Below are 13,108 nucleotides of genomic sequence, written 5' to 3'. Positions count from 1 at the left end.
AAATAACAGCTGGTCAGCTGTCTAAACCAGTCAACCTGGTTTTAGACAAGATTACATTACCACATGGACTTTAATTGTGAATGTAAGATACAGAAATAGCAGAATTCTATAACACTAATATTTATTATCTATTTTACTTTAACAATTCGTGCTTCCTTGTAGACAAACTGTATATCTTGTGGGGTTAGGCGATGAGGGGACAAGATGGGAGGAGAAATGAATGAGCAAGGATCAAAGTTTTATTAAATTTATCCTCAAGAATAAAAGGGCAAATACTATGAGGAAATATACAAGACTTTAGAACATTTCTTTGTTCTGTTAATTGTTGGTGGCTCCCTCATTTGTTTTTCTTGCAGTGATTATCAGTAGAGTCCTTAAAAAGTTAGACATCCCATGTGCTCATTTTAGGGACAATAAGCAAGTTAACGAACAAAATGTATCCTACTTCACAGGCAGTCTTGGGGAGATGAAAGGAACCCTCAAAATAGAGTAAGTGGTAGTTTTAAAAAAGGTAAGGAAAGCAAGCTGAATCCCTAGGAGCATAGCAAGGAATGGTCCCCAGGCTAATAAGTAACCCCTGGATTTAGGCCTGTCCTGAATTCTATAGATAAGATTCCTGCTTTGCATAGAAGAGTGAACTAAATAGCCTCAAAAGTTTCTTCCTAGGGAATTTCCTGGTGGTCCAGTGGTTAGGACTCCACGCTTTCACTGCTATGGGCTGCATGGCACAGAAAAAAAAAAGTTTCTTCCTAATCTAATATTTTCCTAATATCTTCCTTATCTAATAGTTCCATCATATCTAGTAGAAAAATGGTAGAAATAGCTTCCATAAGAGATTTAAAGGTAAATTCTGTAGTTTGGGTGAGAATTAAAATATCATAATTGCTAATATTTTATATTCAAGCCACAATTGAAATTTCTGCAATAAGAATTCTTGAAATTAAAGTGGTGGTGGTTTTCCTTTTAGAATTTAGGTAGTTTTAATGGGGCTATTTTACTTAAAATAGCACTCTCAATGTGGACCACATATACATGACACAGAAAAGATCCTATAATTACCTACTGATTTACTGGTTGATTTAGTGCTGTCTTAAAGGAGGAATGAAACAATACAATAAAAGTAGCTGGGAAGCACTAGTGTCATAGAATTTTGCTATGTCTATAGCTCTTGTTTTCAAACTACAAATCTTTGGAGACTGTACTGGGTCTTGGATAATATAAAATGTGGATTTGTAGTCAGTGGATCAGCTTACTGAGTGGGATGTCTCTCTCTCCTTGATATGAGGTCTTTTTCTGTAAGAAACAAGGCCTGAGATGGTGTGTTGAATTATCAGGATTTTCATATATTTTATGAGGTGGGTACACAGAAAGTACTTGAAATCTCGGTCTTATTCAGTGCCAAACAAAATCTGTACATTAGTACAGGGAGCAAAATACCTAAAGCCCTAAAGTTACCATCTGGGACTAAATAAAAGGGAAGAACAATTATAGCCAAATGTCTATGACTGAATACATTTAATTCATCAGATTTTGTTCCTGGACTCCTTCAATTTTTAGAAAACAGTACAAACAGCAATAAAAAGGTTCAATGATGAAAGTAGGGTATATCCTTGGATAAAGGCAAATTCAGACCAATCTCCTCACATTGTACATCAAAAATTCTAGAAATTAGAAATGGAAATTTGCAGTTAATATTTATTGAGCATCTGCTATATGCCAGATGTGATGCAGAATGTTCTACATATGTGATCTCACTTAATCCTTTAAACAGTCCCATGAGTTAGGTACTGTTATTAGCCTCCTTTTACAGATCATAGCTCTGAAGCTCTGTAATATCCTCAGTCATCAACTTAATAAGGCAGGAAAATGGACTAATATATTATTCTGTAAAATTATCAAATGCAAAAGAAAAAAAATTCTGATTAACCATTATTAATCAGAACCTCCTAATCCCTGAGCATTCCTTTTGATAAAGATTTTACCATCCTGCAGTATAGTACTCAAATGATGGAGATGCATTTGAAATCTAATTATTTCAAGTAATGTTGATATAATCAGCATCAGAACTTTTGTCATTAATTCTTTATTCTAACTACATGAGTTAATAGAATGCATCACCTACTTCCACCCTATTGAGAATTAATTCATTTAACACTAACTATGTGCCAGGCATGGTGCTAGGCACCAGGGATACAGTTGTGGGAGAGAGAGAGAGAGAGATCCTCCTTAGAAGAGCTGCTTACAAACTTCAAACTTATAGGGGAAAAGTTTGTTTTAATTCACTTAGAATATATATATCTTTGCTTATCTTTACAACAGCTCTGTGCAGTGTTATCATCCCCCTTTCACACATTATGAAACTAAGACTAAGGGCGATTACGTGAATTGCCAGAAGCTACCCAGATAGTAAAGGACAGATCCAGGATTTGAACCCTGATCTGTCAGGCTTCGAAGCACATATTGTTTCCACTATACTATTACATCTTCCATGGAACTTTTTTTGGTCAGTCTGATATTGCAGAAAGAAATACCGAGAAAAGTTTTGGAATAGTACACTAATCACATTTGACTCTGTGACTACTCAGGTGCAAGAAACATCTTCATTTATAAATTATATAAAAATCTAGTCTTCTTTGAAAATAGTCTTGGTCATGATCTGAATGTTTTCTAATACATAGCTATCAGTGTTTGTTTCTTTAGTTCTAGTCATGGTAGGGATTTAATAGGACATGGATATGATACGGTGAATGGTTGACTTAAGATACAGAAGCAAGTTTTCATTCTTTCACTTACTCACTCAGATGCTGTAAAGGAAAAATGTTTGACAGGTCCCAGAAGACATTTAATGGAGGTGTTCCACGTGGAATCTGATTGCAGAAGAAATGGTATTTGTTACATGGGCTGAAAACAGCATAGAGATATTTTTTTATTAAAAACAAGAATGTAAAGCCATTTTGTTAGAACCTTAGCATTCATTTTACTGAAACTTGATTGACCTTTAGCTGACGGGATTCCAAATTTTCATTGACATTTTACAACATTACCTTAAGAATTGTACAGCTGTGGGCCAAAGAAAAATTGAGGGTTAAAGAGTGAGCCATAGCAGGCCAACTTGATTCCTCTTTTGATAGGATTAGAGGACCAGTAGATAAAAGGCTTAGGAGAGATCACCTAACTTTGGACTTTAACAAAGCTTTTCATTCCACATTTCATGAAGTTTTTTTTTTTTAAACATCTTTATTGGAGTATAATTGCTTTACAATGGTGTGTTAGTTTCTGCTTTATAACAAAGTGAATCAGATATACATATTCATATATCCCCATATCTCCTCCCTCTTGCGTCTCCCTCCCACCCTCCCTATCCCACCCTTCTAGGTGGTCACAAAGCACCCAGCTGATCTCCCTGTGCTATGTGGCTGCTTCCCACTAGCTATCTATTTTACAGTTGGTAATGTATATATGTCCATGCCACTCTCTCATTTCGTCCCAGCTTACCCTTCCCCCTCCCCATGTCCTCAAGTCCATTCTCTACATCTGCGTCTTTACTCCTGTCCTGCCCCTAGGTTCTTCAGAACCTTTTTTTTTTTTTTTAGATTCCATATATATGTGTTAGCATACGGTATTTGTTTTTTTCTTTCTGACTTACTTCACTCTGTATGACAGTCTCTAGGTCCATCCATCTCACTACAAATAACTCAATTTCGTTCCTTTTCATGGCTGAGTAATATTCCATTGTATATATGTGCCACATCTTCTGTATCCATTCATCAGTCGATGGACGCTTAGGTTGCTTCCATGTCCTGGCTATTGTAAATAGAGCTGCAATGAACATTGTGGTATATGACTCTTTTTGAATTACGGTTTTCTCAGGGTATATGCCCAGTAGTGGGATTGCTGGGTCATATGGTATTCATGAAGTTTTAATTGAAACACTTGAAATTCCAGATGCTGCTGCCAGAGGAGTAAGAAACTATCTCTGCTCATCCCTGGCTGAGACATATAAGACTTGGATAATAGAAAATGCCTTTTTCCATTTTATATGGTGTAGCAGCTACTAGTAAAGTGACCATGCTCTGGAATCATTTGAAGAAGATGGGATTAACACTACTCAAACTTGGGTTGTAACTCCCCATCACTCCAATTACTAAATAACACCCTTGCGAGTTCTATATCTTTTTTTTCCTTTTCTAGTTTGCTACGGAGTTATGGTTTTCTTTTTTGGAAGCCAACCTCTATATTATCGGTGGAAGTGACTTTGACACCAGGGTAGTCTAATGATTACATCTGCATCAATTCAACAACCCTTGCAATGAAGGAATGGGAAAAATGTCAGGAGATAATCTAAAAAGTACATGGTCAAGCTTTTCAAAGGAAGAGTGGGTCCATCCATAAGCCACATTGAAAGAGGGTCCTATCTCTTTAAGGGAAGAGGTAGAAGATAATTGATAGCTTGTGGTCAAAAATGTTAATGTCCGAGAAACAGGAGGGATCTTACAAATGGCAGAGTCACGGTCTTATAAGAGCCTATATTTTAATTCTGTATTTATCAACAAGATCTGTAAAAAGTGCAGAGGGCAACTGGCTTCAGGGAATTCACCTGTTACTCCTGGGCTCTTAAGATTTAGAGAGTTTTCCTCTAGTGGCTCATATAATAAAATCTGGAGACATCCCAGTCCTTAATGGAGTCTGGATTTTGGCTTTCTTTTTCTCCTTTAGGGTTGAACCAGCTGCCCTTTGACCCTGCCAACAACAACGAGCCCCTGCAGTTTGGCAGTACCAGTGGCCCTCTGGTCACAGAAGGCCTCATTGAGAATGGAGGGGAGTCAAGCAAGAAAAGAAAGAGAACAAATGCTCCTTCAGGTAAGCTAGGCGATAATCCATTCTCTTAGGCCAGTGCCACTGAGTCAACATTGTCCCAGAAACTAGTATGTAGTGGGCACTGTGCTAGGATTTGTAGGAGCTACAGAAATGAGAAAGAGTCCCCTGCCCTCGAGGAACTCATGGTAGAATAGAGGGCAGAAAAAGCACATACTTGAATAACTCTAATAATAAGATAGAGTATCATCAGTGCTGTGGTAAATGTGTAAAAGGGAAAAAAACTATGGGAGCCCAAACAGGGAAAGAGTTTAATTCAGCTTTAGGCATCATGGAACACTTCACAGCAGAAGTGGCATTTGTAGCTGGCCCTTGAATGGGTAGACTTAAGACAAGAAGAGATGAGTAAAGAACATTTGGTTTAGGTATAAGGAATTACATGAGTGAATGATGTCACTATACATCTTTCTTTGTATGTACACGTGGTGGCTACCCTCACTTGTACTCCTAATGTGGATAACTGCATACATTTGCATGTCCCCACCCCACCCCTGTTTCCCCCAGTACACACTATGCCCACATGTGTTCTATGCCCTCATAGCTCTCTTAGAACAGCTGATGAACAGATTGTCCTAAATCCTGTATAACAGCCAACTGAATTTCTAGCCTCCCCTGCAATTCCCCCCATCCTTCGTGCTCCGTTGGCCCATTCTCATGTTAAATTTCTCCAGAGTGAGTGGGGAAACAATGGGAGAACGAGATCTTAACTGATCACTTAATATTTTAAAATTTCATCTCTTTGTTACTTGGCTATTCATTTGAAAATAGTATCCGTAGTCTATAGAGACTGATCTGAGATTTTAAGATGGGCCTAATAGACATGTTCATGGGGTTTTTGGTTTTGTTTTGTTCTGTTTTTTTTACTATTACTTTTACATTCAGCTTATAAAATGGAGCATGTTTACAAACATACAACATCATACCTGACTCTTTGATCATAGGTCTTTCTGCTTATGAATCAAGATATTTATTAAATACAAGTTTGGAAAACAAAAATACAGTAAGGCATTAGCTATCTGGAGCCCTCAAGAAAAGTGTGATTTTTAGATAGCTGTATTTTCTGGAACATTGGAAAGGCATAGTATACAGCCAAGGAACTGGACTGAGTTGTAGTCCCAGCTCTCTCTCTGTCTGTGGCCTACGGTGTGTTCCTTAACCTCTCTGACTTTCACTTCAACTGTAAAGTTAGAAATGGTACTAAAACTTCTTAGGATTATTAGTAGAGTTAAATGAAATTATATAGGTAAAGGGCTTAGCTTGATATCTGCACACACTTCATCACTTAAAAAATCACTTAATAAATGTTGCTATTTTGTTGTTATTATTATTATATGATAATATTATGAACTTCATTGTTGTAAGCATCAATGCACTTCACATTTTTAGGTTAACCATTATGAATACAAATCGTGTGTGTGTGTGTATGTGTGTGTGTAAACTTATCTGTCTTTTTAAGGCATATATTCAACATAATCTAAACCCTGCTTGATCATTTAAAGGCAAAATTTTAGTCATTAGTCATTGTACTGCTCTATAATATTCTATTATAGTTTTCTGGGTTTACTAAGGAATATAGGCCTTTTAACTCTAAATTGTCCTAGACTGTGGTGGCTTTTTAGTTATTACAGCCACATCAGCCACATTTTATCCACGTCCTGTCTCCTTTCTGCAGTCTGCAGTCATTTCTAGTTTCTCTCAGTGTCCCTTCATGTAACAGCCCTTTTTCTCCTTCTACTTAGTTACAAACTTTTAAAAAAAAAACAAGCAAGGTCTCCAAGTTGGTGTCTCAACTTAGTATGTTAAGTAAGAGTTATTCAGCTGTGAGAGAACCTGCTATGGAGAGATATACAGGATTTAGGCATCAACTTTAAGACATCTATTTTGGCTGCTCTGAGGCCTTTTTTGATCACTTATTCGTTTTTCCACTGTGTTCATGGTAAGTGATGTGCTGGTTTAGAGTAATATCTCCTGAACATTGGTTAACTCATGAGGGTGGAGAAAGGGGGTATGTATAAATCTGAATTGTGAACCAACTTTAAAGAATTGCAATTTTATTTCTAATGAGCATATTCAGTGAGAGCAAAGTAACTGTTGCAGGTATAGGATTTTAGCAGTAGATTATGTTAATCTATAATTAGCAGAATCAATTTGCATTCAAATAATGAATATGCCTAAGTTCTTAAGAAACAGCATGTTCTTAAAAATAGGTGAACTAGGCCCCTGGCAGGCTAAATTAGCTCCCTTGTAATCTTTTCAACACTATTTGCTTAGTGAACCCTTCCTTTGTAAGTAGTACAAAGGTAACTCCAGCCCAGGTTAAATTACCACAAATTCCAAATTAGTGTAGTCCAAATTAGTGTAGTCCAGATTAATGAGGTTTTACTATAAAGGGAGTCTCATAATTGTTCAGCTGACAGTCTTATGGTATTATAAATGGGCAGATTGTTTTATAAAGGTATTTTTTTCCTATGCAGTTCTAGACAAAAGGAAGAGGGAAGGTATTTTGTGAGTAGGAACTTCCTTCTTCCTTTATCACCATTCCCTGCCTCTTGGTAAGAAGGAAAGCTAGGGTTAGAAGTCCTTACAGGAGCTACCAGCCGTTTCAGTTGTAAGTTGAGATACTCATCCAGCCATTACATCACTCAACCCTGTGACCCCTTTGAATCGAAACCATCTCTCTCCCTCTTCTGTCACTACAAATGATGGAAGGGTCTGTGCCTGCAGCTCCAGTTCCTATACATTCTATTCTTCTTCCTTTCTCACCCCTCCTTTCTCACCTTTTTCTACAAACTGCCTCTCTCCTTTTATAAGAGAATTGATCTCTTAAAGGTCACCAGCGACCTCCAAATTGTCACAGTCAGTGGCCTTTTGACAGGTCTCAACTACCTTGACCTGTTTGCTTTATTTCATGCTGTTAACAACCTCCCCTTGCTTGAATTCTTTCTACTTCTGCTTTCTTTGGCAATACACTTTGCAGATTCCTCTTCCTTTTCTAACTCCTTCAAGCATTCTATCTCCTTTTCTTCCTACCTCCACTTTAAGTGAGGATATTATTGTCCACATTTATAGGTGAAAAAATAAAGGATAAATAAACTTACCCAAGGGTGAACATTTAGCAAGTGGTTTAACTAGGCATCCAACTCCAAAGCCTTTCTCTAACTACTCTCCCAGAATCACTATGTCTGTAAATGTTGGGAATCTGGACCCATTATTAAAATGCATATTAAGCATTGCTGGCACACTAGGGAAAGCTGTGTTTGTGTGAGGATAAGGCAAGCAGAGCTTGGATTTGATCATCTCTAGGATCCCTTCAAACTCTGAGATCCCATGGTTCCTTCTTTTCAGCTTTCTTTTCTGCTACCCTCAACAAGTCTTCTATTTCAGCCAAGGTTGTCTGCTACCTCTCTCCAAATAGGCACTGGGCCTGCCTACTTCAGGACCTTGCTCATGCCATTTCCTTTGCCTAGCATGCTCGTCCTCTTCTTTCACATGTCAAAATCCTATCCAATTGACAGCACCTAGTACAAGTCCTACCTTCTCCAGGAAGCCTTCTGGATCATCCCAGTTAGAATTGTTCACTTGTACCTCTGAAACCCCTTGGTTGTTATATTCATATGAATCACCTGACACTGATTATAGACCACCTTGAACTATTGGCTATCTGTTCATAGTAATATGTCTTAACCTTTCAACTTAGTCATCAGCTCCTGATTGGAAGGGCCCCTGATTCATGTCTTTTGGCAGAGATACGGTGTCTTGCATACAATAGATGTTCAAGAAATATTTGTTGATTGATCACGTATCTGGCTGAAGAATTGCTTTCCCTTTGCCTTAATATTCTCTATTATTCTCTTGTCACTCCCAGGGTGGAGCTGTGCACAAAACTGGGCACTCGGTATCTAATGTTGATCAACTGACTGCCTCACTTGTCCCTAAAGGTCAGACTCCAGACATTTGTGAGATTATATCCCTAGAGCAACCACACATCGAATCTGGGTGCTTGTGAAACAAATACCTGGCCCTAATGGAATCTCTTCTTCTTAACTAGATGAAATTTCATGAGTGTCTGAGGGAAACTGATAGGTGGAATTGGGTGTCCTGTCCCAACTCCTCTGTGAAGTAGATCCGTAACCTGGATTAGATATTACTGCAATATTTGGCCATAAACTCTTGCTATGTGGATCTGGCTGCTTTGCGGCTTTTATCTTAAGGTGAGCTCAGAATTCTTCAATGTGTTTGCTCTCAAATTTCACCTTTTCCCCATGGAAATGTTTCCTTGGTGATGCTGCAGCTGCACAAACTGTTTAAGATTGTGGTTAGTCCACTTATTCACATGATGCTCTATGGCCAAAGAGTAGAAGATTTTTAAACCCTTGTCAAATCATAGTGCCAAGTTCCTGTCCAGAAGATACCAACTGTCTCCTGGTTTGAGATCCACCTGGATTTGTAGAAACAGATACCAACCCTCTTCTCAACTACTTCCACTAAAGTGGAAGAAGCCATGAGTCAGCAAGGCCAACCAGATGATGACTAAAACCAAATGCACTGTTTTAAGCACCAACATCACGGTACACTGGCATTCTAAGAAGGTGCCAGCTCATTGGAAGAGTGGGCAACTAACCTGGGGATAATTATGATACCAGAATGATCATCCAGATGTGGACATAGTCCTATTTCTATTGTCTTCTCTCATAGCTCTGCATTGAAAGATAGGTTTGCATTTAATTATGTGATGCCTAATACTAAGCAGTTTTGCCAAAGTTCATGTGAATGAATAGCTCAGTGTGAAAAGAGGGATCTTCAGCCATTTTCCATTTGCAATAACGATTGAACCCCAAGAGTTCAAGTTCTCCAGGAAGACCCTTCAATTCAATAATAATTTGCATCACTATTGTGATTCTTTCTTTCTCTTAACATATTTTCATATTCATTTCATTTTACAGATGAGGTACTAATAACCAGAGAGGAGAAATAACTTTGACTGAGGTGGAATAGCATCACCAGAAATGTTAGGATATGATAAGGACCTCCAGATAATATCTAAACTTGATCATAGGCCCCTAACTCAGTTCTCAAGGTTTCCTTTAGAATTTCTGGCAGTCAGAATGAGACTTGACAATATGAAAGACAGTGAACAGTCCCAGCACTGCCAAGACTAAATTAACAAGAGGAAGTAGCCCTGCAAAGCAGCAAGGAGAGGTTCAGTCAGACATAAGGAAGAACTATATTGGAATGAGTTATCAGGGGAAGTTGTTTAAGCCTGCTTGGAAAAGAAATATAAAAATGAGATGAACACTCATCTGCCTGGGAGTACTTTTGTTTCCTTTCTTACCTAGAAGAGGGGCAATGAACCAGGAAACTTTTTTATGACACTTACAGCCCTTTGATTTACCTTAGACTCACAGGGCTGAGACTTATTTCACATGTACTTTGAAGTCCACAAATGAAAGCATTGATTGTTTTTAAAGAGAGAAAAGGCCACCGTTTTATATCTTGGTGTGTGGTATTTCTAGCATGTCAGCTGAATTATTATATTGCCAAAGGCAAGAAGAGCCTATTGTTCCTTCAGATGGAATTAAATAAGAAAAAGAGTAGACTAATAGCCCTATTCAGTTTCTTTAGTCCTTTGGACATTTTTATCTGATTACAGTTTCAAAAAAATAAAACCTTATCTTGATAATGAGACCAAAAAATGAGATCAAAAAAGTAAGCTGACTTCTTTCTTTCTCAGTTCTGATAGAAACTCAGTGTGAAATTTTTCATCTTAAAGGACTGTCAGGGGGAGGGGAGATTGAGGGTGGCATGGAAGAGGCAAGATAGAAAAATGCAAATATGTCTCTCTTAAGTTGCTCCAACCATTGGAATAGCTTTGGAATGATTTTGTGACCTCATTGTACCTCATAAGTTCTTCTCTCACAGACGTGAAGTGTGAGTCAGCCTCATGTGTTGGTAATATAGAGGCAAGTGGAAGATGTTGAATCATAGTATTTTAGAGTTGGAGGCAATCTTGTCTAACTCCATCATTTTCACAAATGAAGAAACTGAAAGCCAGAGAAGGGACTTTTCTAAAGTCACATGATTAATTAGTAGCAAAACTAGAACTGATTATTACCAGATCTTTATAATCATTTCAAGTTGGCTAGGACTGTGGCATGTGATTGCTTCATTTGTATTGCAGAAAGTATATCTATAACCTAGAGGAGCTGGCTTCCCCCATGCTAGTAGTATTACATGATCTATAGCAAGCTAACCCAGTGGTGTATGAGGTCCCATATCTGTTCTGTCTGCCACACAGGGGAGGGCCCTTTGATCTCAAACTAGAAAAGGAGTTTGAGTCTGGGAAACACCTATGAGGGAATTGCTTTTATAGAGCTGAACTCCAGCAGCTCAGCAAATCACAGAAGAAACTCTTTGTGACACCTGCTTACTTGGCAGGGGACAGTTTGTGTCCCCCATCCCAGCCCACCCTAAGGCCACTCCATCCAAATAGGAAAAAATTTTATAATCATGTTTTATCTGTTATTTAAACTTTCTTACATAATTTTGTCTAGAGGATCTCTTTTTTTTTAACATGTTTATTGGAGTATAATTGCTTTACAATGGTGTGTTAGTTTCTGCTTTATAACAAAGTGAATCAGTTATACATATACATATGTTCCCATATCTCTTCCCTCTTGCATCTCCCTCCCTCCCACCCTCCCTATCCCACCCCTCTAGGTGGCCACACAGCACCCAGCTGATCTCCCTGTGCTATGCGGCTGCTTCCCACTAGCTATCTATTTTACATTTGGTAGTGTATATATGTCTATGCCACTCTCTCACCCTGTCACATCTTACCCCTCCCCCTCCCCATATCCTCAAGTCCATTCTCTAGTAGGTCTGTGTCTTTATTCCCGTCTTGCCCCTAGGTTCTTCATGACCTTTATTTTCCCTTAGATTCCATATATATGTGTTAGCATACTGTATTTGTTTTTCTCTTTGACTTACTTCACTCTGTATGACAGACTCTAATTCCATGCACCTCACTACAAATACCTCCATTTCATTTCTTTTTATGGCTGAGTAATATTCCATTGTATATATGTGCCACATCTTCTTTATCCATTCATCCGATGATGGACACTTAGGTTGCTTCCATGTCCTGGCTATTGTAAATAGAGCTGCAGTGAACATTTTGGTACATGACTCTTTTTGAATTATGGTTTTCTCAGGGTATATGCCCAGTAGTGGGATTGCTGGGTCATATGGTAGTTCCATTTTTAGTTTTTAAAGGAATCTCCATACTGTTCTCCATAGTGGCTGTATCAATTTACATTCCCACCAACAGTGCAAGAGGGTTCCCTTTCCTCCACACCCTCTCCAGCATTTATTGTTTCTAGATTTTTTGATGATGGCCATTCTGACCGGTGTGAGATGATATCTCATTGTAGTTTTGATTTGCATTTCTCTAATGATTAGTGATGTTGAGCATTCTTTCATGTGTCTGTTGGCAATCTGTATATCTTCTTTGGAGAAACGTCTATTTAGGTCTTCTGCCCATTTTTGGATTGGGTTGTTTGTTTTTTTGTTATTGAGCTGCATGAGCTGCTTGTAAATCTTGGAGATTAATCCTTTGTCAGTTGCTTCATTTGCAAATATTTTCTCCCATTCTGAGGGTTGTCTTTTGGTCTTGTTTATGGTTTCCTTTGCTATGAAATTAGAACACTCCCTGACACCATACACAAAAATAAACTCAAAATGGATTGAAGACCTAAGTGTAAGGCCAGACACTATCAAACTCTTAGAGGAAAACATAGGCAGAACACTCTATGACATAAATCACAGCAAGATCCTTTTTGACCCAGCTCCTAGAGAAATGGAAATAAAAACACAAATAAACAAATGGGACCTAATGAAACTTAAAAGCTTTTGCACAGCAAAGGAAACCATAAACAATGCTCCTAGGTTCTTCATGACCTTTTTTTTTTAACAGAGTGAAGTAAGTCAGAAAGAGAAAAACAAATACCGTATGCTAACACATATATATGGAATCTAGAGGATCTCTTTCAATTTCTCAATTTTTAGGTAAAGACTTGTCTGATAAAAATCAGTTTTAGGGCAGTACAACTCAATTTCACAGTAAAAAGACCCTTGGATTTGGGGAGGTTGCTTTCCTCTCCTGTTAGCTTAGTAAAGTTATCAAAGCAACTGTTATTCTTGACTCTGAGGCCTATAAGGGCCTCCCTGGCCTCAG

General features: G+C 38.2%; 1 protein-coding gene across 7 annotated transcripts in view; it reads left to right on the top strand.

The window, feature by feature from the left end:
• The window catches only part of ENOX2 (ecto-NOX disulfide-thiol exchanger 2), a 271,731-nt gene that overhangs the window by 125,056 nt on the left and 133,567 nt on the right, over positions 1-13,108 (top strand). For 4 of the 7 annotated variants that reach the window (XM_068532779.1, XM_068532773.1, XM_068532774.1 and 1 more), the window contains one exon: positions 4,717-4,860. The exons of 1 other annotated variant lie outside the window; for it this stretch is intronic. The gene's annotated coding sequence lies outside the window, so the exon portion shown is untranslated. Of the gene's footprint in view, positions 1-4,716; positions 4,861-13,108 lie in introns of those variants that run through there. 2 more of the 7 variants (XM_068532772.1, XM_068532771.1) reach the window with 2 other exon arrangements.

This window comes from Eschrichtius robustus, chromosome X (genome assembly GCF_028021215.1).
Source record: "Eschrichtius robustus isolate mEscRob2 chromosome X, mEscRob2.pri, whole genome shotgun sequence".
NCBI lineage: Eukaryota > Metazoa > Chordata > Mammalia > Artiodactyla > Eschrichtiidae > Eschrichtius > Eschrichtius robustus.
This window is presented reverse-complemented; position numbering and strand designations above follow the sequence as displayed.